At 49.2% G+C, this 24,057-nt stretch overlaps 1 protein-coding gene across 1 annotated transcript in view; it reads right to left on the bottom strand.

Annotated features, from left to right (window-relative positions):
• GALNT17 (polypeptide N-acetylgalactosaminyltransferase 17) overlaps positions 1–24,057 on the bottom strand; it is a 214,314-nt gene that overhangs the window by 96,460 nt on the left and 93,797 nt on the right. The gene's annotated exons all lie outside the window — the stretch shown is intronic.

Here is a 24,057-nt window from a genome sequence, read left to right as displayed (position 1 = left end):
GATGAGATGGTCTCTAAGGTCCCTTCCAACCCAAACCATTCTGGGATTCTGTGATTTTCAATAACACTCCTGAGATTAATTCCAGGGCGTAATTCCATCCCAATCACACATCAATTCTGTGCTACTTCAACACTGTTACCTGTGTGCTGTCGCAGCAGCAATAGCTCCCCTCTGCTGGGTAAAAGCAAGGTACAATCAGGACCTTGAGAGTGAGGAGGCAAAATCTGCAGAATAATTTATGCTCCCTGAAAGCCCCAACCCGGGCAGGGACCCAGGGCCAGGCAGAGTCAATAAATTTCCTACATCCTTGAAAAACAGAGTCCACCATTCCCTTTGTCATCAGGTTCAGGCAAACCAGACCCCAGGATTAACAGAAAACATTATTCACTGTATTGGCAACTGCCAACACAACCTTAGAATAACAAAGCTGCTCACTCCAGACATTTGACCTAAAAATCTTGTCTGCCTTCTTCACAGCCCACTGTGTTTGTGTGAGCACACATTTCATGCCTGTGCCTGACACGGCTGCTTGGCCAAAGTCCAGGATATAAACAGGGCCATCATTTGCTAAGGCCATATGTTGGAAGGATGCACATGGACTTGCTTCACTGAAGGGCCTTCAGAAACCAGTGGTGACAATGATGGGACTGAGCAGATCTCAGATCTGATGCTCTGTGGAGCTTTTTGGTTCGGGGCATTGTTGGCTGGAAAGTGAAATGAACCCTAAATAGCTTTGCTTTGCCCTCTCTGCCAAAGCTCTCCAGTGAGGATGGGCAGCTACAAGGGCTGACAGAGCAGGTCAGGGGCCCAGAGTCCCTGTGGAGGATGGAGTTTGGTTCATCAGTCAGGACAGCAGCTGAAAACCCTCCTGTGATCCTGGCGGCACAGACCCCCTCACTGCCTCAAAGTACCTGAAGACCCTGCAAACACCACAGCACTGACTGCCCAGCCCAAGATTTCTTGGTCAACACCGAGGTGATTTCTCCAGCAACCAGGCCAGGAGCAGCAGTGGCCATCCAGAGGGACTGGGATGGGAGGAAGGGGCCAGCAGAGCTCCAGGAAATGCCAGCCTGGAGCTGCCTCACCCTTTGCAGGGGGACAGGCTGGGGCAGCACAGCTGAGAAGGACCCAGGAGGTGTCCTGGGGGACAGCAGTGCACCCCAACAGGACCCAGGCTGGAGATGAGAGGATTGTTCCCCATCACTTGGCACTTGTTAGGCCACATCTGGGAGCTCCTCCAGCCTTGGGCCCCCAGGGGACCAGCCCAGGGGGAATTGAGTTCAGTAGATGGTGCAGGGAAGGCTGTGGGAACAGGGGAGGAAATGGGTTTGGGGACACACACCTGCCAACAGGCTCCCAAAGCCAGACACAGAGCTCCTTCTCTCCCTCTCCCAAAGCCAGATGTTCAAAGTTACCTGGATTAAATCCTCAGCTCTTCCAGGAGCTCCAACCAGCTCCTGCTCACTAATGCAACAGGACACGTGACAGATCGACTCCTTTGTTATTCCTGGGTGGAATCCCCTTCCCTTTCAGTGGCTTTCACATTTTGATGTTTCCAATTTCGCCGTTCTGGTTTTTTGGAGCATCAAATATTTCCTGGGTTAAGGTTTTAATAGAGGGAAAATTCTGTGTGCCATATGTGAGGGGGAGCAGAACATGCTGACTGCACAAGTGGGTGGAAAAGTCCAGGGGGAAAAGCAGCAGAAGGAAGGGAAGACACTGCATTAAATATTAGTGTCTGGAAGTTGCTGAGCTAAGGAGGAGGATTATGGCAGCCAGGGCTGAGATCCCCCCTTGCTCCATCACTCCAGTCCCCAAAGGCAAGGGGGGGAGTGCAAAGCCTGATGCCCAAAGGTGACCATATGGTGAGGAATTCCGAACTCATCCATTTTCCTGCTGAAAACTCAGGAAGGAGATAAATATGGCACTATTTGTCTGCTCCTTATTATTGCACACGGGGACAAATCCTGCAAGGGGCTGAGCATCAGCAGCTTTTTGGAGCTGAATCTCCTGGGAGATGAGGATGCTCAGTCCCTCATGTCCATCCCCATCCCAGTTTTGCTGCTGGGACAGTTTAGCTCTCCTTGTCCTTGTCAACCTGTGTTTTCAACTTCACTGCCTCCCTTCTGTCCCCCTCTCTCATTGCAGAGGCTGAATATTGAGCAGGACTCAAAAAGACTCTGATGTTGGATAAGAACATATTGATTTCAGTAAGAAAACCAAGGGATGCCACTGAACATTCAGGGGCAGGAGGAGTTGTCTACTGAGAGGTTCATCTTCTATAAAAGTTGTTTTCATTTACAGTGAATGACAGTTACAACAGTTTGCCAAGTTTTGGGTCACAAGGAACAGTAATTGCATCTTAAAACCTCAACTCTTTCACTGAAGCAAATCCCTCAGCAGTTCTGAGGGGTCTCCAGAACCAAAATCCAATTTTCCAAGGTGATCTGGATGCCTACAATCCTGAACCTCATCGATTTGGGGCAGGTCCCTCTTTTCTCTTCCTTCTCTGAGGAAAATGCCTCTGCAATCCCATTGGCTTCCCAATCCTGCAGGAGAGGCTCAACATTACCAGCGAGGGGTTATCACTACAGAGGGACTCCCCTGACTCAGGGGGTGCCCTGGTTACTCTCAGCAATGCAGAGGAAGCTCTTCCACCAAAATACCTGAAGGAATATGGGCAGCACCCCGGATTTTCACTCCTAAATCCCAAAGTTGTGTTCAACCAGCAGCCAGTCCCAGTTGAGCCAGGACTTTGGAGCCATCATGGGCACAGACCAGTAAGACCCTGCTGTTAGTAAGCATTTATTCTAGAGCCTTTCCAGAGATATATTTCTTTTTAGGGAAGACAGTGCTGCTGTTCTCCTTCCTTCCAAAGCCAGACTGTACTTGTGGCTGTCCCAGCAGCCTTTGATTTGGATGAAATTGGTACAAACCCCTTAGACTTTGACACAACTCCTTGAAATCCCTCCACAACTGGGCTCTCTTGGTGCCTCTGGGGCCAAAGGGTGGAACACCAACACTCCTGCAGGCCTGGCAGGAGCATTTGCAGCTGATTGCTACCAGATGGGAAAAAAAGCCAGGATGAAATCACGGAGTTGTTTAGGTTGGGAAAGCCCTCTAAGATCATCAAGTCCAACCATTAATCCAGGACTGCCAAGGCCATCACTAACCCACGTCCCCAAGTGTCACATCCACATGTCTGTTAAACCCCTCCAGGGATGGGGACTCCACCATGGGCAGTTGGGCCAGGGCTGGGCAACTCTTTCCATGAAAAAGTTTCCCAATATCCAACCTGACTCTACCCTGGCACAACTTGAGGCTGTTCCCTCTCATCCCTTGTTCCCCGGGAGCAGAGCCCAACCCCTCTCCTGTCAGGGAGTTGCAGAGCCAGAAGGTCCCCCCTGAGCCTCCTTTTCTCCAGGCTGAGCCCCCCCAGCTCCCTCAGCTGCTCCTGCTGCTCCAGCCCCTTCCCCAGCTCCATTGCCCCTCTTTACACACAGCAATTCTCCCATTCCAGGGAACTTCATTTGCTGATTAATTCCCAGGAAAGCTTTTAGGCTCCATTTTTAATTTCCCCCCCAGAGAAGCAGAAGGCTGAAGGAAGAGCTTCTCCCACACAAGGTGTTCCTCCCTCATCCACTGCGGGGACACGTGTCCCTGCTCTGTCCCTGCTCACCCCACAGCCACAACCCAAACCCACTGCAGGGCTCTGAGCTGGCTCCAAGCAGGAGAGGAGGAAAAAGCTCTCCCCGCCCTCGCAGCCAAACCAGTGGGACACCTCTTGCCTAAAACCACAGTGTATCCTCAGCCAACACCATGTATGTCGTGTCTCCCAGGCAGTTATTGCTCCTTTCTCTTCTCTTTCTACCCAGTGTTCATGGGGTGTTTTGAGGATCTTGAGTGGGGAGAACAGGTGGGAAATCTGGAGGAATTTTTGCATGGAAAGGGTGGTCAGGCACTGGCAGGGGCTGCCCAGGGAGCTTTGGAGTCCCCATCCCTGGAGGTGCCCAAGGAAGGACTGGAGGTGGCACTCAGTGCTCTGGGCTGGGGGACAGGGTGGGCATCGGGCACAGGGTGGACTTGGTGATCTCAGAGATCTTTTCCAACCTCAGTAATTCTGTGATTCTGGTTGGAAAGGACCCACAAAGATCATCCAGTCCAAGCCCTGACCCTGCACAGGACAACCTCAAAATCCCACCATGTCCCTGAGGGTGTTGTCCAAACCCTCCCTGAGCTCTGGCAGATTTGCTCCTCAGAGCCAAGCCCTGAACTCTTCTTCATTCCAATCCCCAACTCACAAGAGTTTGCTCTGGGGAAAACAAATAAAGAAATAAATAAAATGAAGGTTTCTTTTCCCTCTGCTTGTACACAGCAAGAAAGATAATGCTGGTTTGCTGTAGAATAAAAATGCCACTAGTTATTTATCCAGGTGAAGAATTAGGTACACTGCACCAGCCAGCAAAAGCTCAATGAGAAAGTAAATCCTGAGGATGGAGCACACAGGGGAAAAAAAAAGATTAATTGATTTGTGACTACAAGGAGGTTTATTCAGAACCATATTTATCACTACAGTGTGTTTGAATTCAGGGGAAACTCCACTCAATTTTATTCTGTAGCTTTTCTGTGCAGGTATAGGAAATACATCAGCAAGAAGAGAGAAATGACACTTAATTTTAAGGAGCATCACCTTGCTTTGGAAAATAAACTAGACCTGGAGTTGCAGCTCTGGGGTTGCTGCCCAAGTTCACACCCAGGTGGGATTTGGCAGAGGCAACATTTCTCACTGACAGAACCCTACAGGGAAGGAACCAGAGATTTACATCCCAATTTGACTCATTTTCACCTCAAGGTGCTGAAGTTGACAAGTTGCTTGGAGTGGAAGACAGGGAAGGAAAAGGGAAGGACGGAGGAAAAGGGAAGATTTTTCTCTCTGTGCCAACTTCTGCCTCCCCCCCCTCGGCAGGAGCACCAGGGGTCCCACTGGCTTCACAGACCTCAACTAGGAGCAGTTTGTCAGGTCTTCAGAATGCCCTGTGGAGGCTGTGCTACCTCACAGGGCCTCCCAGAGCTGGGAATTCCTCCCATTTCAGTAAACCAGCCCAATTCCCCCTGGGTGTGAGCTCAGCAGCCCCTTGTGTCAGCCCAGTTCCCTTCTGCCCCAACGGGAAGGACCTGTCAGCTCCTTCATTTCTGCACAGAGAGAGGGGGCTCTGCAGAGCAGAGGGGCCTTTAGAGAAGTCCCAGCCAGTGCAACTGCTGTGCACACCCCAAAAGTCACCTCAAACACACGAGAACCCCGTTGTACCCATCCCACAATAAAACTGCCCCCAGAAACAGAGATAACTGAGCCAAGGCAGGAGGCAGGGAACTCCCTCAGAGTCTGGCATCAAATCCCCTGAATTTTGTGTCACTACTCCTATATTGCCTGTTCAGATATGCTTTTGCTCCTGTTTACCCACTGTGATGTTAAAATACATAGAGATTTCAGCGCTATAAAACCAGGTTAATCATTTATTTATTGTTTGCTTCTTATTTCAGAGGCCCAAATTACACCATCATTATTTGAAGAGAGGCTCTAAAGACCCAAGCTGTTTGTCTAGCAGTCTCATTTATTTTTGCATGGCAAAAAAAAAAAATTATCCCCCCCCCAAATAAAATTTAAAAAAAAATCTCTTTGAGTGCTTCATCCAATTTTAAAGCAAGGGACGTGTTATTCCACACAACAGCGAGCAATTTAATTCTCAATTAAAGGATTAGATCAAACAATAACTCTGGATCATTTGGCAGACAGCAAGGAACTTGGAAAGGAGCAGGCACCTTGCAAGGGTTGGAAGGAGCAGCCTGAGGGGAAGCTGCTGTGCAGAGCCAGGTTCTCCAGGACGAAGGGGAAGCCCGGCCAGCCCAGGGGTGTTCCAGCTGCTGGGGAGGCTGGAGAAGGGATCCTGCAGCCCAGGGGAGCAGCCAAGCTCTGTCCCAGCTGTACTTTGGGCCTCCTTCTCCCCACAAAGTCCTTCCAGCTCGCAGCCCATCGGGCTCTCCCGGCGCAGTCCCCGCCGCGCCTCGCCGCAAACGTTTTGACATTTTCCCTCAATTCCCGCTTTTCTCCGCTTCTTCTGGAAAATGAGCCATGACACATGAGCCATTTGCAACGAGCTGCAACTATGACATTGCTTGGATTTCCATGGCAACTCTCCCCCCTCTCCCCTGAACCTATGGATGTGCATTCCCGGCAGAGTCGGGCTGCAGACGCGGATCATTATATTTAATCTGAACAAGTGTGTACCTGAGTTGACTTTATTTCACGAAACTGCAGAAGGAATTAAATCTCTCTCACTGTTTCCTGCTCTTACATCCCGGTGTCATTACTGGCAGGGCTCTGGCATTTTGCAGCAGTGCATAATGATACAGTATCAGATAATGTTAAGATGCAAAAACCACTCCAAACACCAGACAGCAATTTTCTGCTCAGTTTCCCAATTTAACCTGAATTGATACTACACTGTAAGTCTGGATGAGGTTCAGGGACTACTCTAATTATAATGGCATCTTGGGCAGCAGCAGCCACTTGCATCCTGCTTTTTGGTCCTGGCATTGATGGTGTAATTAAGAGGCAGAAGAGAGAACTTCTTTCCAAGATTTGTCCTAATGAACAGCACGGGGTCCTGATGTTAAACCTCTTCCTTTGATCTGCTGCTGCCTCCAGCCCAACGTGGCTCTCAAGCCCAATGAAATTCATTATGTTTTATAAAAACCCGCTTCAAATGTACATGTTTAACTTCCTCTTCTAAGAAGAAAGGCCTGTGATGATCCACACACCCCGTGGGGCACCTCACCCGCTGCCTCTGCAGCCCCTGCAGCAAGGTCTGTGCAGTTTGTGAGCAATGGCACAGGAGGCCACAGGCACAAACTGATGCCCAGGAAGCTCCAGCTGGACAGGAGGAAGAACTTCTTCCCTGGGCAGTGCCCCAGCTCTGAACAGGCTGCCCAGGGAGGGGCTGGAGTCTCCTCCCTGGGGAGATTCCAGAGCCCTCTGGACACAATCCTGTGCCCTGTGCTCTGGGCTGGCCCTGCCTGAGCAGGGAGGTGGCACCAGTGACCCACTTGGGGTCCCTTCCAGCCTGACCCACCCTGGGATCCTGTAGTTCCCCCTCTCTCAACCCCCAGCACAGCACATCTTCTCCTGGGGAGTCAACTCTGGTCCTTTCCAGCCCAGAGGCCACCAAAAGGAGACACCCAGCAGGTCCCACAGGATGGCAGAACCCAGCTGGGCTATTCCCCCACTGCCCTGAGCACAACAGGAGTCAACAGCACATGGACTGGCATAACCAAAAGATGCTTTTTTCCCTGAGGAACCACGTGGAAGCTGCGCTGATCCCACCAAGAATTCCCCCTCGACCAGGCATGGGATGGCAGCAGGGACTGAGCCCCCAGGGAATGATGGATAAATCCCTCTTCCACATATATCACTAAGAGATCCACCTGATAGCCAGTAAAATACCCTCTTCAGTCCTCATTCACCTTTTTTCCCAAAAAACCTGTGCAGTAGCTGTGAAAACAGCACAGTTTGGACAACGCTCTGAGGGACATGGTGGGGTTTTTGGGGTCAGCAGGGCCAGGAGTTGGACTTGATGATCCTTGTGGGTCCCTTCCAGCTCAGGATAGTCTATGCAGTGAGCCCCCCCACAGCCCCACTGCATCCATGGGGCTGGACCCGAACTCGAGGTTTTTACAGGAACAACTCGAGCAGCGCCAGAGAAAAACCACTGGGAAGAAATTCCCTAAAGGAAACTTGGCCATGTTCTTCCCTGTTGGAACCACTGGCAAGAGCTGCTTTCTGTGCAGCTTCATGGCCAAATGAGAGAAGAAAGCTGGGGGGAGTTGGCACATGGAAGGTCAGTAGGAAAGTTCCAAACCCAGAGTGATTGAGGGCTTTGTGCTGCCTCCATCTGAACTCAGCTGGGGGGAGTCCTGCAGCCCCAGTAACCCCTTCCAGCTGGTGCCTGTGGATAACACTGCCTGCCTTTTTAGCCAGGTCTATAAATATCACAGAAAATAAACCCATCATGCTCGGGTAGAACTGTCCCATCTTGCAGAAATGAAGCCTAAACGAGGCAAAGGTGAAAATTAAATAAACCCAGGATTTGCCAGTCTAAGAGATGTTATTTCTTTGATGCTGTTGGAAATCTCTCCTCAGAAACGGTTCTCCACGTTCACAAGGATGCCAGTGCCAAATGAAAAAATCCCTCTGGAAAACATGGACTTTTAAATTGATGTATTAAAACAAAAAAAGCACTTTTTTGTCCCAGTTTATTGGGTGAGACAACACACATGGCTGGGACTGTCAGCCACAGGCACAACGCTGTGGTGTGTTATTTATCAGATGTGGGGCAATCTGAGAATCTGAATCCCAGATGTCCCCAGCACAGGCTCAGAAAAATGCCAAACCCCAGCCAGCACAAGGGGCCACGTGGAGAATTTAAGCCATTACCTCCCAGCACACACACACAGCACCACACACCCCAAAATACCAGTTACTGGGGACGGTCAAGAGACAAAACTCTGTCCAAAGAGCAGAAAAAAGAAGGATTTCAGCATTTGCTTTCACTTGACTGGGTGCAGGATGAGAAAATCAGAGAATCCTCAAGGCTGGAAAAGCTCTCCCAGACCATGGAGCCCACCCTGTGCTCAATCCCCACCTTGTCTGTCTTGCATTATCCTGCTTGCTGTGTACAAGCAGAGGGAAAAGAAACCTTCATTTTATTTATTTATTTATTTATTTATTTATTTATCTTCCTCAGAGCAAACTCTTGTGAGTTGGGGTTTGGAATGAAGAAGAGTTCAGGGCTTGGCTCTGAGGAGCAAATCTGCCAGAGCTCAGGGAGGGTTTGGACAACACCCTCAGGGACATGGTGGGATTTTGAGGTTGTCCTGTGCAGGGTCAGGGCTTGGACTAGAGGATCTTTGTGGGTCCCTTCCAACCAGAATCACAGAATTACTGAGGTTGGAAAAGATCTCTGAGATCACCAAGTCCACCCTGTGCCCGATGCCCCCCTTGTCCCCCAGCCCAGAGCACTGAGTGCCACCTCCAGTCCTTCCTTGGACACCTCCAGGGGTGGGGACTCCAAAGCTCCCTGGGCAGTCCCTTCCAGTGCCTGACCACCCTTTCCATGAGGAAATTCCTCCTGATGTCCAACCTGACCCTCCCCTGGCTCAGCTTGAGGCCATGTCCTCCATGGCCATTCCCAAAGGATAACACCATCCCAGGGAAAACACACTGAGTGTCCTCAGGACGTTTAACCAGAGCAATGCAAAGCAGCAGCTGAATCCAGAACACCCCTGGGAGTGGATCTTGCTCCACACAGGTTAGAAGGGCTCCAACCTCAGGCTGGAAGCGCATCCCAAAATGTGCAACGTGGACCTGGGACTACCCAAGCTTTGGTTTCCCATTCTTCAGGTCCCTGCTCTGCACTGAAGCATCCTGAGGGTTCAGAGGTCTCCCACCTCTCTAAAAGGCAACTGCTACAGAACCAACAAAGCCTCATTTTGGAAAAAATGGCCAAAAGAAGGAATTTAACCCAACACTTTCCCACCTGAGCTCCAGAGGAGCCTCTCGGGTCCCACCACTCGGGCTGAGGGTGAGGCATCACCAGCTCCTTCCTGGGCTTCCAACTTGAACTCCTCTGTTGTTTCACCTCTATAATTTGCCTTTAATAAATCATTTTCCTTTAAAATCAGCTGCTCCAGTGCAATGTTCACTCATGCACAGGAAATTAAGACGTGTTAGAAAACTAATTTATGCACCCTGTTGGCCATGGAGCCTGTGGAAGGTTCCTCCCTGGACACAAATTCAGGAAGCATTTCCACATTTGATCTGAGTTTTGCTAAACAGCGTTAGAAACATCTGGAAAGTTTTGAACTTTCTTTTTCCAGATGAAAAACTTCCTCAAAATGGGCATTTACACGAGCCTGGGGCAGGGTGGGGGAGGGACCATAAAATATTCCACCCCTGAAAAATCTCACAACTTCTTCATTTTTTAATACTGAGGGTGCAAATCAGCCCAATTTCCTTTCACTGGGACTTTTTAGATTGTTCTTGCTTTCCCTGAAAAATTTCACAGGAGAAAAAGAATTCCCAACAAGCTTTAATTTTAATTGATTCCTATTCAATCCAATGAGGTCATGCATGTTTAATTACCATCATCCTTATTACAGACGGAAAATCAACTTCCTCTGATGTTGCTCTGCTAATTATCATCTCATTTGTTTGGCAATGGCAACCAGACAACTGATGGAGATTGCAGCAAACAAAGAGCAAAAAGACCTGTGTGGGAATCGCTGCAAACAGTGGCCAGGACTCAGCAAAGTTCTCTGCCATGGATCACACTCAGCACCACTGAAAGAGTCCTTTTAGTTCTTACAGTTCACAATATGCCTGTGACATTGCACCTCCAGTGAAATAAAGAGGAAAAGTGGGGAGAAAATCTCATCCCACTCATTGGAGTGCTGGGAATGGAGGCGTGGAGGAATTAAGGATGAGACTCTGAAAGGGACAACACGGTTGGGAAACGCTGCTCAAAAACCAGCTCTGGGGTCTCAGACTGATGGTGAGGAATGAAACAGAGATCAGGGAATGGTTTGGGTTGGAAGGGACCTTAAACCCCACCCAGTGCCACCCCAGTGCCACTCCTGCCACGGGCAGGGACACCTTCCACTAGCCCAGGTTGCTCCAAACCCCATCCAGCCTGGCCTTGGACACTTCCAGGGATCCAGGGGCAGCCACAGCTTCTCTGTGCCAGGGTCTCCCCACCCTCACACCTCCTGGACAGATTTTTACCCAGTAGCTCAGCAGGCCCCTTTAGACTCTGCCACCCTGTCCCTTGTGCCTGGGAAGTGCCCAGTTCCCTGCTGGTGGGGGGGAGTTTTCCTCCTGCTGCTTCCACACTCTTTAAATGTGAGCCAGGGGACAGGTCTGAGAGTAAACAAAGGCAACCAAAAACCTGCCAGGGCACTGAAAATGCTTCTTTTCTTCCTTCTGCTTTACAGGGAAGAGAGGTAAACTTGATGCTAATCTCTGCTCCGAGCGAGTGTAATTCTTTTGCATCCAAATAAATTGTGGCATCGAGAAGTACAGTTATAGCACATTAGTGCAATGATGCATGTGACCCAAAATAAGAACATGAGGACCAGGAGACTGCTCTCCAAAGCAGCTGGGTGTACATATCTTTGAAATGGTTATTAAGTTCGTTTAAGTACCAAATTAAGCAAAGAGTGGGAGGAAAGACTGATGAAACTCTAATCTGATCTCCTGCTCCAAGTTTAACCTTCGCTTGGCAGCACTGTCTGCTTTTGTACTTATTTTTAATTTAGTAATGCTCTGATGATTTATTTCTAGATTAAAGTCTACTTCACAAAAGCTTAAAAAGAAACTACTGTATGAAAAGCAAACGCTCCCTCACAGCTGAAATGAACACACACTTCTCGAGGCACGCAGGGAATTAGTGCTGATTTATGGCCAACTTAGCCAAGAGAAACACTGTTGGCTGGGAAAAAAGGAATGATGCTACATTGTCTCCCTTGCTGAAATGGAAAATGTGCCTGTGCTGCACAGCCCTGACAACTCACAGGCCCGCAAAGCTCCTGGGTTTATGGCAAGACCTCCCTGGAAATCTCAACCAAGAGTATTTCACCGTGTGCACCGTGAAGAGCCCCCTGGGTGGAAGATGTGGAGAGGCCACAGCCTGGAGCCACAGCCCAGAAAAACCAGGAATCCTTTCGTGTACTCAGCTTCATGAAATCCCAAGTGATTTTCCCTGGCAAGAACTGCAAATCCCCATCCCAAAATCAGCTGGAACAACCCACCATCTGCTTCCCCCATCGCCTCGTTCCTGCTCCACAAGTAACTGCAATCTCTCCCATCCTTCCACTTCCCACTTTATTTTTGGAGCATCCTTCAGCCACAGCTCAGTTCCCCATCCTTCATACTGCATCTGTGTGCTTCTCTCTCCTTCCAACCCCATTTTCTTCCAGCAGGAATATTCTAGTAGACACGTTACATTTGCTGACCAATGGACAGAGAGCTTTGTGACACAAAGAAACCAAAATATCATGTGCATGTTCTGAAATTCACTCTGGGGAAGGTGAAATACCTTCAGCAAACCTTGTCATCTAAAAGAAAAGCAGATTTTTAGGTGTTCTCCCTCTCAGCAACGGTGACAAACCCACGACTGCCCCCACACAAGTGCAGCTGCCTGTGGATGCAGAGAAAATACAAAACCCAGGGCTCGTGGGGTTTATTTATTCCCAGCCTGCTTGGAGATGATCCTCACACAGCTGTCAACTGAAGGCAAGAGATAAGCCAAACACTGGGCTGATACAGTGGTTAGTAAGTGTTCATGTCCCTTTCCTTCACCAAAAAAAAGCAGGGAATGCACTGAGACATCCCAAGTCCCTGGGAAAGTCACAGCTGTGCAGAGACAAGAGAGGAATCCTCAGGGAAGCACAGCAAGAAGTTAATGAGGGGACTGGAAGAGCTCCCCTATGGAGACAGGCTGGGAGAGCTGGGAATGTTCAGCCTGGAGAAGAGAAGGTTGTGTGGAGACCCCTCAGAACCTCCCAGAATCTAAAGGGGCTACAAGGAAACCAGAGAGGGACCTTCCTCAGGAACTGCAGAGACAGGACAAGGAGTTACAGGTTTAAACTGAAAGAGGGGAAATTTGGGTAGGATATCAGGAAGGAATTCCTGGCTGTGAGGGTGGGGAGGCCCTGGCACAGGTTACCCAGAGAAGCTGTGGCTGCCCCATCCCTGGAAGTGTCCCAGGCCAGGTTGGAGCAACCTGGGCCAGTGGAAGGTGTCCCTGCCCATGGCAGGGGGTGGGATGGGATGATCTTTAAGGTCTCTTCCAACCCAAACCATTCTGGGATTCTAAGAACTCTCAGCCACCTCATCCTCCATCTTACACTGAATTAACACCTGCTTTTCAAGCCAATATAACAAACACCCCATTTGCTGCATCAGTTCCTCTCCCTGAACAGCCTCATATCAAAATCTGCCTTACTGCCTCTTCCACTGAGCACCAGGAAGCTTCCCAATTCCCTCCAGACTAGGAGCAAAACACATCAACCTGCAGCCCCAGACCTTTCCTCAGTGCCAGCCTTTGCTTCTGCCTCTTTTTTGGCCACAGATGTTCTTGACACGTTTAATGGTTCAACTCCAGGCTCGCTCAGGACTGAAAGTGCCACAGTTTCAAAACCCTGCACTTCTTCAGCTCTTTAGTCCTGCCTGCATGAAGTTCAGACCATGAGAAATTCCTGATGCTGCTCCTTGGCTCCCTTGCCTTAGCAGACTTCCCACACCTAAAGAAACATTTCTGCCATTGCAAAAGGAAAAAAAAATAACTTTTTTCCCTTAAAAAAGAAGCCAGAAACGTGAGATCCTGTGGCCATTAAATCCCAATTGTGGAGAATTTCCACTGGGAAACCTGTCAGCTGCTTTCTTCTCCCAGGGCTGGACTTGACAGGAAGCAACATTAAACAGGGAGTATGAGAAGGCAATCAGGAGGTGCCCAGTTCTCCCATTCAGCCCAGTTTGCTCCAATTACAAACTCTGAAGCAACGCCACTGACATCTGTTCACCTAAATATTTCATGTCTGTCTATTTTATCCCCCTCCCAAGATATATTTTTTTTTTCCTGAAAGGGAAAGCACAGAGAGTGTAGAAAGAGTAAGGAAGGGGAAGGATGTCACACTATCAGCTGGTGCTCAGGACTGTGCTGGGTGAACAGAGACCAGTCCTACTGCCCAAACACCTCCAAATTTAAAGCCAGGACTAAACAAGGAGGGGATGGGCTGCAAGGCTCCCCACAGCACAGAAAGCCTGGTTCAAATCCAGCCTCAGCTCTCCCTACAGCCACATGATTCCTTTGCTGCCTCAGGCTGGAGGCAGATCCTTCTCCCCCCAGAAAGGTGAGTCTGCCCTGGCATTAATCAGAGCAAAGTGAGCACTGGGCAGGTCAAGCTGAGAACAACCTCCTTAGCAGGGACCTGCTGGTGTTGTGAGGAGCAGAGCAGCTCTAAGGCACCTGGGACCTGAGCAAAGGGGTTCATTCACCACCACGGGGCCCTGCAGAGAACCACCAGCCTTCCCACCACAGCACAGATCCAGCCTCGGGGTTCCCTGGAACAGGGTTTTGCTCTGCCCAGCTCCTCTTGGGACTGGAAGCACAGCAGGTTTTTGACCTCAAAAATCTCACTGAGCTGTGAGGACTCCTCCCCACCCCATCCTCTCTGCAGGCAGGATTCACAACATGAGCCAAAGCTCTGGAGCTTGTGCTGAGGGACGTGTGAGCAGAGGTGACCCAGCACCTCAGCAAACCCTGCAGGATCAGCAGGGCTGATGTTCCCCCTTTAGGACCAGCAGCTCACCTGCATGGCTCCCACAAATGGGGATTTTTGGGTAGGCAGCCTCTCCCCCCACGGGGCAGAGCCAGGCCCCAGGTACCATCCTGCAGAGGCACTGACAAGAGCTGCATTCTGGAGCCTCAAAAAAATGGAACTAAAACACGTTCCTGTGTGTCTTCATTTCCATATGAATGCAAACAATTCCTGGGCACTGACAATTCCTGCCAGCCCTCAGGCTGTCCTGGGAAGGGGCCCAGCTCATGTAACTCCACCGAGGGCTGTACAAGGGCCAGTCTGGGCACAGAAAGCAGCAAAGATCAACTTTTGGATACACCGAGTTTTCTTCCCCAAACACCAGGAGGTGGGGGCAGGGTGGGGGCACCCCCAGAGATCACAGAATCCCAGAATGGGTTGGGTTGGAAGGGACTTAAAGATGATCTTGTTCCACCCCCTGCCATGGGCAGGGACACCTCCCACTAGCCCAGGTTGCTCCAAGTCCTGTCCAACCTGGCCTTGGACACTTCCAGGGATGGGGCAGCCACAGCTTCTCTGGGCAACCTGTGCCAGGGCCTCCCCACCCTCACAGCCAACAATTCCTTCCCAATATCCCATCTAAACCCATTCTCTGGCAGTGGGAAGCCATTCCCCCTTGTCCTGTCCCTCCATCCCTTGTCCCCAGTCCCTCTCCAGCTCTCCTGGAGCCCCTTTAGGCCCTGCAAGGGGCTCTCAGGTCTCCCTGGAGCCTTCTCTTCTCCAGGTGAACCCCCCCAGCTCTCCCAGCCTGGCTCCAGAGCAGACGGGCTCCAGCCCTTGGAGCATCTCCGTGGTCTCCTCTGGATCTGCTCTGGAGGCAGCTCTGCAGGTGGGGGTGTCTCACAGACCATCAGGAATGTGGAAACTGCCCTTCCTCAGCTTTTTCCAAACTTCTTTGCCCTGGAGCCCCGGGATGAGGAGGGATGGCTCTGGCTGCTCCCACCTGTGTGTACACGTGTTACAAACACCAGGAGAGCATTTTGAGGTGTAACCTCGACAAGATTTCACTCAGACATCCAGCACAGAGCATCGACTCGGGGCTCTGGGCAGGGACAGAGTGGGACAGTTTGCAAAAGCCTCCCGTGCTCCAGGGCAGAGCCAGCTGGGAGCTCCCAGGGCATCACTTATTGCTCCAGCCCACGAGGATGATAACAAGGATCTATTTTCCTTTAATTTAATCTCTGCCTATTTATGCACCACTGGCTGCAAAGGACAGTGAATTAAAGTGCACATGAAAGGAAATCACAGCCCTCAGCACTGGCTCTCAAACACTCTTTAAAGTCTGTTTGATGAGGGGCTGTTTTAGTTTGTCACCGAGGACAATCGGCTCCATTATCACTCCTTTGTTTTGAAAACCCACCTCAAAGTCATTAAATACTTGCTTTCTGATGAGAATAGATTGGCTGTGGCCAATAAATCACTTAAATGCCATCTGCCAAAGGGAAAAAAAAATTCAAAAAGCCAAATTCCCCCAACTCCTTCTGGTGTATTTTTTTCCCCTCTGCTTTGGATTTAGAGAGAAAATATGTTTGTATTAACCCACCAGCAGCAGCTTCCTCCTGGGCAAGTGTGAACAGACCACAGGGAAGGCTCTGTTGGGCTCTGACTTCCAAAATCACTTCATGGCCCACTCTGAAACATTTCAGGCAGCAGGGTACCAGCTCCATATATTGGTGTTGCCCCAGATTGTTTTGTTTTCATTAATAAGATTATTTCAGTGCAAACAGGCTCTCTGAAGCTTAATTTTCCAAGCAATTGTTAAATAATTCAACACCCATCTTTTCTGTCTCTTTAATGCCTCTGAAAAATCAAAACCCTTCACAAATTAATGGCCAAATCCTGTTTACTCTTTCCTTTTCTAAAACAACTCTGGCTGTTTTTGTGACTTGGGCTCAGATTAAAGGTTCTGTCAGTGTATTTTTTTTAAAAAGCAGGAGCATGATTTTTTTTTCCTTTAATCAAAATAATTCTCTTATGCAAAGATTTAAAAACATAAAGAAATGGTTTCAGTGTGACCAGCATGGTTTTCTTTATAGAAATGGATTATATTAACATTTTACACCAATATATTATGGTAATATAATCCATTTCTATAAATCATGGCTCCCTTCAGGAGGGAGAATTTGCTGCCTTTACCCTGTGGTCTCCTCCTGAAGGGACAAGCTCAATATCCATTGTCTCTTTAATGCTCTTCAGGAAGAAGCTCCTTTGAGTGGTGCTCGAAGGAGGACCTAAAGTTTTACTTGGAATAACACCTTGGATTTGGCAGAGAGTGGTGGGTTTACAGAATTATAGTCATAGAATATCCTGGGTTGGGAGGGACCCCCAAGGATCCTGGAGTCCAACCCTCAGCCCTGCACAGGCCCAGCCCCAAGAGTCACCCCCTGTGCCCCAGAGGATCAGCCAAACCCTCCCTGAGCTCTGGCAGCCTTGGGGCTGTGCCCACTGCCCTGGGGAGCCTGGGCAGTGCCCAACCAGCCTCTGGGGGAAGAACCTTTGCTGAGATCCCACCTGAGCCTGCCCTGACACAGCTCCAGCCATTCCCTGGCTGCTGTCCCTGCTCACAGAGGGCAGAGTGGGACAATCACGTTATTTTGAAGAAAACAAGCCCCCACTCAAGGCTGTGAGGGGGCTCAATCTGCTCCAGGCTGCCCTAAAGGATCAGGATCCAAGGGATGGATCTCCTCCATCCCAGGAAGGGCACATCCCTCTATTTAACACTGAACCCAAATCCCACCCCGTGCTCCAAGATGTCCTGCCTAAAAACTGCACAAACTCTGCCTGTTCAAGGTCACTTGGCCAAACCAGCCCAGGACAAGCCCACGTGGGTCCCTCTGTTGTGTCTCCCAAGCCAACACTGGCCAGGACACCCAGAGCTGCCCCAGCACTGACCCTCTGCTCCAGAAGCTCTGCTCCACTCCACAGGAAAACCCCGAGGCTGGAGGGCCCTCCCCAAACCCTGGCAGTCAGGGGGAGCCTTGCCATGTTTCAGCAAGGTCTGGATCACCCCCTGCTTCCAGATGCTGCCAATCCCAAGGAAAATCCAGAGAGCTGGACATGCCCTAGGCTGCTCCCAACCAGCTCCAGGTGCTTAAACCTCAAGTGCCCCCCCAGCAGAGGCTTTACAGTCTTTCAGGCAGAGACATAAAATCTTCACCTTGTAAATCCTGACACCACCACGGATTATTAGACACCCTCCTTTTACGTTTTGCACTAAATTATGTGACATTAAACAGGACCAGATGAAGGATTCATCATAAAAAGGCCCAACAGCAGCAACCTGAGCCCCGACACGTCCAGGTTTCTCACACCACAGGGAATCTCCACGAAGTTAAAGAGCTTAAAATTAGTGCATTAGTGAGTGAAAGTCACTTTGTGCAGAGACTTAAAGATCACTTCTCCCCAGTACTCTTAAAATAAAAATCAAGAGAGTCAATTTAAAGGTTTTTTTTTTAATGTGTGGCCTCAAATCATCACAAAAACTCACCACTGAAAGGAACACCCAGGCTGAAAAAACTGAAGATGTTCTTCTCAAAGTACTTTTGAAGCTGGTAAAGCACTTGATGGTTTTAATTTAATCTGGAGATGGATGACAAAGTTATTGAGGTTGTGATTCTGACCTAAATCTTCCCTCTCTGAGCCCAAACAAGACACTGCCATCAACTAAACATTGAGGAAAAAGAAATCCCTCCATTTCTTTTCTACAAGGCCAATTGGACGGGGCCTGGAGCAACCTGGGCTGGTGGAAGGTGTCCCTGCCCATGGTAGGGGTGGAATGAGATGGACTTTAAGGTCCCTTCCAACCCAAACCATTCCATGATTCTTCTATTGGAAACAAATTTGTTTTCAAGTTTTCAGAGACTTTCATTCTCTGTGCCCTGGACATGAAACTGCAGCCAGAACAGGGTGTGGAGGAGAATCAGCCCTCAAGGAAAATAAAGATTTGGAGTAAACACAGAGCTTTGTTTCCTTTGACCTGCTCAGGGAAAGGGGCTTTAGAGGCTGGGGCAGACCCCCAGTACCATCATTTTATCTCTGGGTTTGATTGAAATTTTATAGGGAGCCATTAAAGAACAGCTGTTGGGACATTCACACACATTCCATCCCTCCAGTCCAACTCATCCCATCCCTCCAATCCAACACATCCCATCCCTCCAATCCAATACAGTCCATCCCTCCAATCCAACTCATCCCAACTCATCCCACCCCTCCAATCCAACACCTGCACACCAGTATCTCCCCAGACACACCAGCTGAGGTTTCCAAACACAAATTATCCTGATCACCCCCCCTCTGGCTTCTCCAGAAATCACTTTTCCCCTGGACTTCCCAAGCAGCTACTCCAGAAGAGTGAGAATTTCCAGCTGTCTCCATACAGAAATGGGAATCTGCAATGGGAATCTTCCTGCAGTTTGCAGATGCCAAAGCCAGGAGGGACGAATCAAAAAAAATATTCAGCATTTTGTACAAATGGTTTGAGAGTTTTTTCAAACCAAACCACCAGAAACCCAGGATGTAATCCCTGAAATTCTGCCTTTTCCTCACACACCACCAGTTGCTGGATTCCTCCTGCTGAACTGCCCTGTTGAGCACCCCACTGGTGGTGAAAATATCTAGAACAGATGAAGAAACCCTGACTAAAAAAACCTGTTCTTGAGGGTCTGATGTGCTGCTGTGCCCTGAAAAGTTGTTCCAGGCACGGAGATCCACTTCCATCATTTTGTGTGGCTGTAGAGGTTATTCCCAAGAGCTCTTCAACTCCTGTGGTTATTTCAGAGTTCAAGCACATCCCATATGGACAAAAGCCTCAGGCTGTAACAGCTGCCTGAAAGAAGCCTCGGGGTTAAACTAAAAGAGGCAAGAAACACACCATTTATTTAATTAAAATAAAGAAAACACCGAGTTTGTGGGCTTTTGAATGCCATCGTGGGATGATGGCTGCAGGAAACCCCACGGAAAAATCAATAGCTAGTGGTTTCTGGAATTAGAAACTAAATTAATAAATGAAAAAACATGAAATATCACCACAAATCCCTCTGCTCTTACCACAAATGAAAGGCAGAGCACCAGAGTGGGACACTCAACCCCATCTGAGGTCTGTGATCGAGCACAAGTATTTTTTTAAGGATCAGAATCAGGCACCTTCTCTCCACTCCCATGTCGTGTCCAATAACTTCAAACCCCTCTGTTGTTCCCTCTCAACCTCTGCATCATTTACACAACCAGGAGGAGGGTTTGCTCCTTCCTAAGTACACTGCAAGCACAAACTCATTAGCATTTGGGAGGCTGAGAAAACAGAGAATCCGGTGGGTTAATTCAAATTATTTTCATCTTTAGAAAAGCCCCAAACCAACAGCCTTTCTATTCTTTCACAATCCATAACTCTCAGACCCCATTTGCTCCTCACAGTGATCTTAATACTAATTAAATGAGCTTTTGTTTTCCAACACCAGTAAAGATTAAGTGCCACATAAAGCAGCTGCAGCACAGCCCTATCCAAAATCCAATTTACCCTCCCAGCTGGCATCCACACACTGGTGTGCTTGGAAAGAGGCTTCTTGGCAACTCCAAAGTCACCTGAGGACTTCTCCTTGAGCCCCAGCACGTTCTGGGAGGTTGTTCACTAACAGAGCTATTTTCCTCTTGGACTGCACTGCTCTGCCCAGCCAAGTGTGGAAAACACAAAGAGAAAGTCAGGAATTTGTAAAGAATCCATCTAACCTCTCCAGGGAGGTGCTGGAGTCACCATCCCTGGGAGGGTTCAAAAAACAAGGAGATGTGGCCTCTCACCATGTGGTTTATTGGCCATGTGGGTACTTGGTCCAAAGTTGGATTTGATGGTCTTGGAGAGCTTTTCCAACCTTAATCATTCTGTGGTTTAGTGGACAAGGGGTACTTGGTTCAAAGTTGGATTTGATGATCCTGGAGAGCTTTTCCAACCTTAAAGATCCTGTTATTTTGGTAACAGTGTGCTCACAGCACTGGTGAGGGACAAGCAGCAAAGATCCAAGATTCAGAACCTGCAGCAAAGTGTGACCACCCCGATTTCCATGCTCAGGGAAGTGTCCCTCATCCCCAAGGCTGCTCAATGTGCCCTCCCTGCTTCCTGAACAGACACAGATGCAGGAGTGCATTTCATTGTCTCCCTGAATAAGACCCCGGAGCCACCAACACCTCACCCACAGAATTATAAACCAGGAGGCTGAAGCACAACCTGCACATCCAGTTGTAAATCTTCCAGAGATCAGAAACTTCTCCACAGCCCCTTTCTGACCAGCCCTGCTGCAGCAGGAACTCAGCAGGTCAGGCAGAAGAACTGCTGGCACTGGGTTTGCACCAGAACCCAAGAAGCCCCCCCAAAAAAACTCCTGTTCTGTCAGGTGGGCAATGAATCATTCCTGGAGAAGCTGAGAAAGCAGATCCCACCCCAGGATACCCCGAGACCAGGTCATCAACCTGCAATTTCCCAGCATTTCCAAAGGCCTCCTTTGGATTTCCCACAGGACACTGAAAGCATCAGCTTTCTTCCATTTTTGGGGACTCACAGGTTTTCTGGACTCTCAGCAAACTCTGACCAATTTATATCATTAATAACAAAGGGCTGGATAAATCCTGGCTACATCTCCTGCAGCAAAGCACAGCCAGGTATTAACTGAAGCACAGGTTCATTCCCACACCCACCCCAGCACCATCTGACCCAGGAAAACCAAACAGCTCTGCCAGAGCTGAGGCTGATGAAGGTCAGGATGTGTGGTGACCATTTCAAATGTCACTCACTGTCTGCCTCTTGTGGGAGAACTAATTTACACATGATCCATTACCCTGTAATCACGGTTTTATCTTCTGGACAGAGAGTCTGGCAAGGAAAGCCTGGCTGTGAAATCAGGCCCAACTGAGTGCTAAGATTGAGAGATCTTTGTGTATCAGGATTTCAAATGTTAATGGGAAAAAAATCCAACTGAGGATGTATTACAGACTCCAGGTATTACACAGCATCCACCCCAGGCATTAAGAGAGACTATTTCTTGTAGGGAAATTATTGGATAAAGTTGGAGCCTGGAGCCAGTTTGAGACTGGGCCATATTTTAGATGCCATCAGCTCTTTCTGCCTGGATATATAATTATATCTAGTGAACTATCCAGGAGAGAAAATTGCCTCCTAACACATTCACCCTCTCTCTGTCTCCAGTCCTGCTGCCACATATTTGGTCAGGGCTGACCCTCCTGGGCTCACAGACAGGCTGGAGCACCTCTGGTGGGCAAGGGAGCTCCTCCTGGGGCTGCCACAATCCCCAAACACTGAGAGAGTAAAGCCAAAAATAAGGAATAAACTGTTTTGCTTCCCTCCCACTCTTTCATCCTAAAACATCTCTGAAAAAACTAATGTACCTCTGTAGACTATAATTTCCAAATTTCCTCTAATCCCATGCATAATTACATGGAGCACTGCACTGGTATCCCTTCCATACAAATATTGCTATAAAGTGCAGAGTTTTCATTGCATTACATGACAAAAAAATAACTGTGCTCATTTATTCTGGGCCATATGTGGTTACACAAGGTAAGGCAATGAGACAGCATTTTTCATTAGCTTTTTGTTGTGGACACCACCCATTTATCTTTCTCATAACCCTCTCCCCAGCGCATGCTAACAAGGTTATTTTAGTCAGCTCTTTAATTATTTAACATGGCTGGGAGGTTACTGGGTTGCTCAGAGCAGCCCTTTCCTGAGGCAGCTCCTTCCACCCTGACTCCCTGGAGCCCCCAAGCCCTGATTCCCTGTGGCCTCGAGCAGCAGCACCCACAGATCCACATCCCAGATGCCTTCAACACGGTCCAGGCGGACACCACAACATCCAGCCTTGTTGCTGCCACTCAGGTGTCTCCACAACCTCTAATTCCTGGTGGTTCAACTCATCAGGGAGACCCTCAGGGTTACATGGGGACGATGGGGCATCACCTGCCCTCAGGTTGTCTCCAAAAAGGGATGTAGAGGGTGCAGAAAGGTTTCAGGAACCTCAGAGAAGAGTGAGAAACCCCTCACACCTCCCAGCTGCTCCTAAGCAGTGACTGTTTGCAACCAGCTTAGATGCAGAAACACACAGCTCCATGTCCTGTCCACATTTTAGCACCATCCACAGGTATTTTTAAAGATAAAACAAGCCCCAGAACAACCCATTGTGACATTCTGCCCAAGAGAAACAACTCCCACAGCAAACCCTTCCCTTCCACAGCAGTAGATAAAACCCTGAGGCAGCACTTGGTCAGAGCTTGTAGTTCCTGCTGGTTCTCAGCTCTGAACCAAGGAAAACAAGTGTGTTGGCAGATCTGGAGTCACATGGGAGTGTCCAACACCCCTGTGACCCCATTTGCACTCCTGGCTCACAGGTAACCTGTGAACTGGTTCATTTCTGGGCAGCCTGGGGCACAGCCTCGTCCTAAAGATCCCACCCCGTCCTTGCACTAAGGACTGACCTCCCCACTCACCTCTCGGGGCTCATCCAACCCTTCAGCTCCCCACAGCTCTTCTCCTCCTCCCCAGCTGATCAGTGTTGCCTGTCTCTGTCCCTTCCCATCCCCTCTGCCATCAAACACCAAATTCCACGACCCAACCCCATCCTTCCCCAAGCTCTGCCACAGCCCCTCGGCCGCTCCCCCAAGCGCCAGCAAACAAACTCAACCCCTGTCCTTGGAGGACAATGGAGTAGAAGGTCCTGCCAGCTATTTAAATGTCACACTGGGGGGGTCCAGTTTCCTCAGTGCACTTTATTTGGTGGTTTTTGAAGCCCAGCAAGCTCCAGGGTGGTGTCACAGTCACAGGGGACATTCCATCTGCCAAAGCTTTCCTGTTTCTCCCAAACGCGGCACTTCAGTCAATAAGAGAGGTTGTTCTTCCCTCCCAAGTCTTTATTGACTGTTACATCCACTGGCTGAGAAAGGTTCATCCCAACAGAAATGATCCACTTTTATGATCCTCCAGAGGCCCCAGTCTGGGCACTGGGGTCAAAGAGCTGCTGCCACCAGCACATCCCTCAAACCCCACCTCCTGCCAGCCCCAGCCACCCAGCCTCTCCTTTAACAACCCCAGCAGCTTGCACTTGGTTAAAGTAACTGTTTATTTGTCAAAGGCTTGATTCCTGTCCAGAGTAAACTGTCAGTTCCTCCTCTGATGGCTGAATTTGCTGTCTGGAACACAGGAGCCAAAAGGAATAAAAAAGGTCTCTGTGTAAATGGGAATAGACCTGATTTCAGCTTCCAGGGATTATGTCATTGAGCAAAGCACAGATATTTTGGTTCAGGATTCCAGTCAGGTGGGGATTTGCACATTTGCAGCTGTTCTTTCCCTGTCCATACAACCCAAGTTAGGATCCAGGTGGATCTTATCCACCTGGCCAGAAACCACTGCTGGTCACAGCAGCACTTCTGATACAGAACAACCCAAGACACATTTTTCCCCAAGTTTGCCTTGAGAGGAGCAAGACTTCCCATTCATGAAAACACAGTGCTGCATTCATGAATCCACACTCAATCCATGACACAGGAATAATCACCTCATTGCTTAGGATTTGCACAAACTTAACACTCTCATTAAGGCAAAGCCACTCTGTCAGAAGCAGCAAAACA

Source organism: Manacus vitellinus, unplaced genomic scaffold, assembly GCF_001715985.3.
Source record: "Manacus vitellinus isolate BGI_N305 unplaced genomic scaffold, ASM171598v3 scaffold_32_pilon, whole genome shotgun sequence".
In the NCBI taxonomy this organism is placed as follows: domain Eukaryota; kingdom Metazoa; phylum Chordata; class Aves; order Passeriformes; family Pipridae; genus Manacus; species Manacus vitellinus.
Note: the sequence above shows the minus strand (reverse complement) of the source record. Positions and strands in the feature narration are given on the sequence as shown.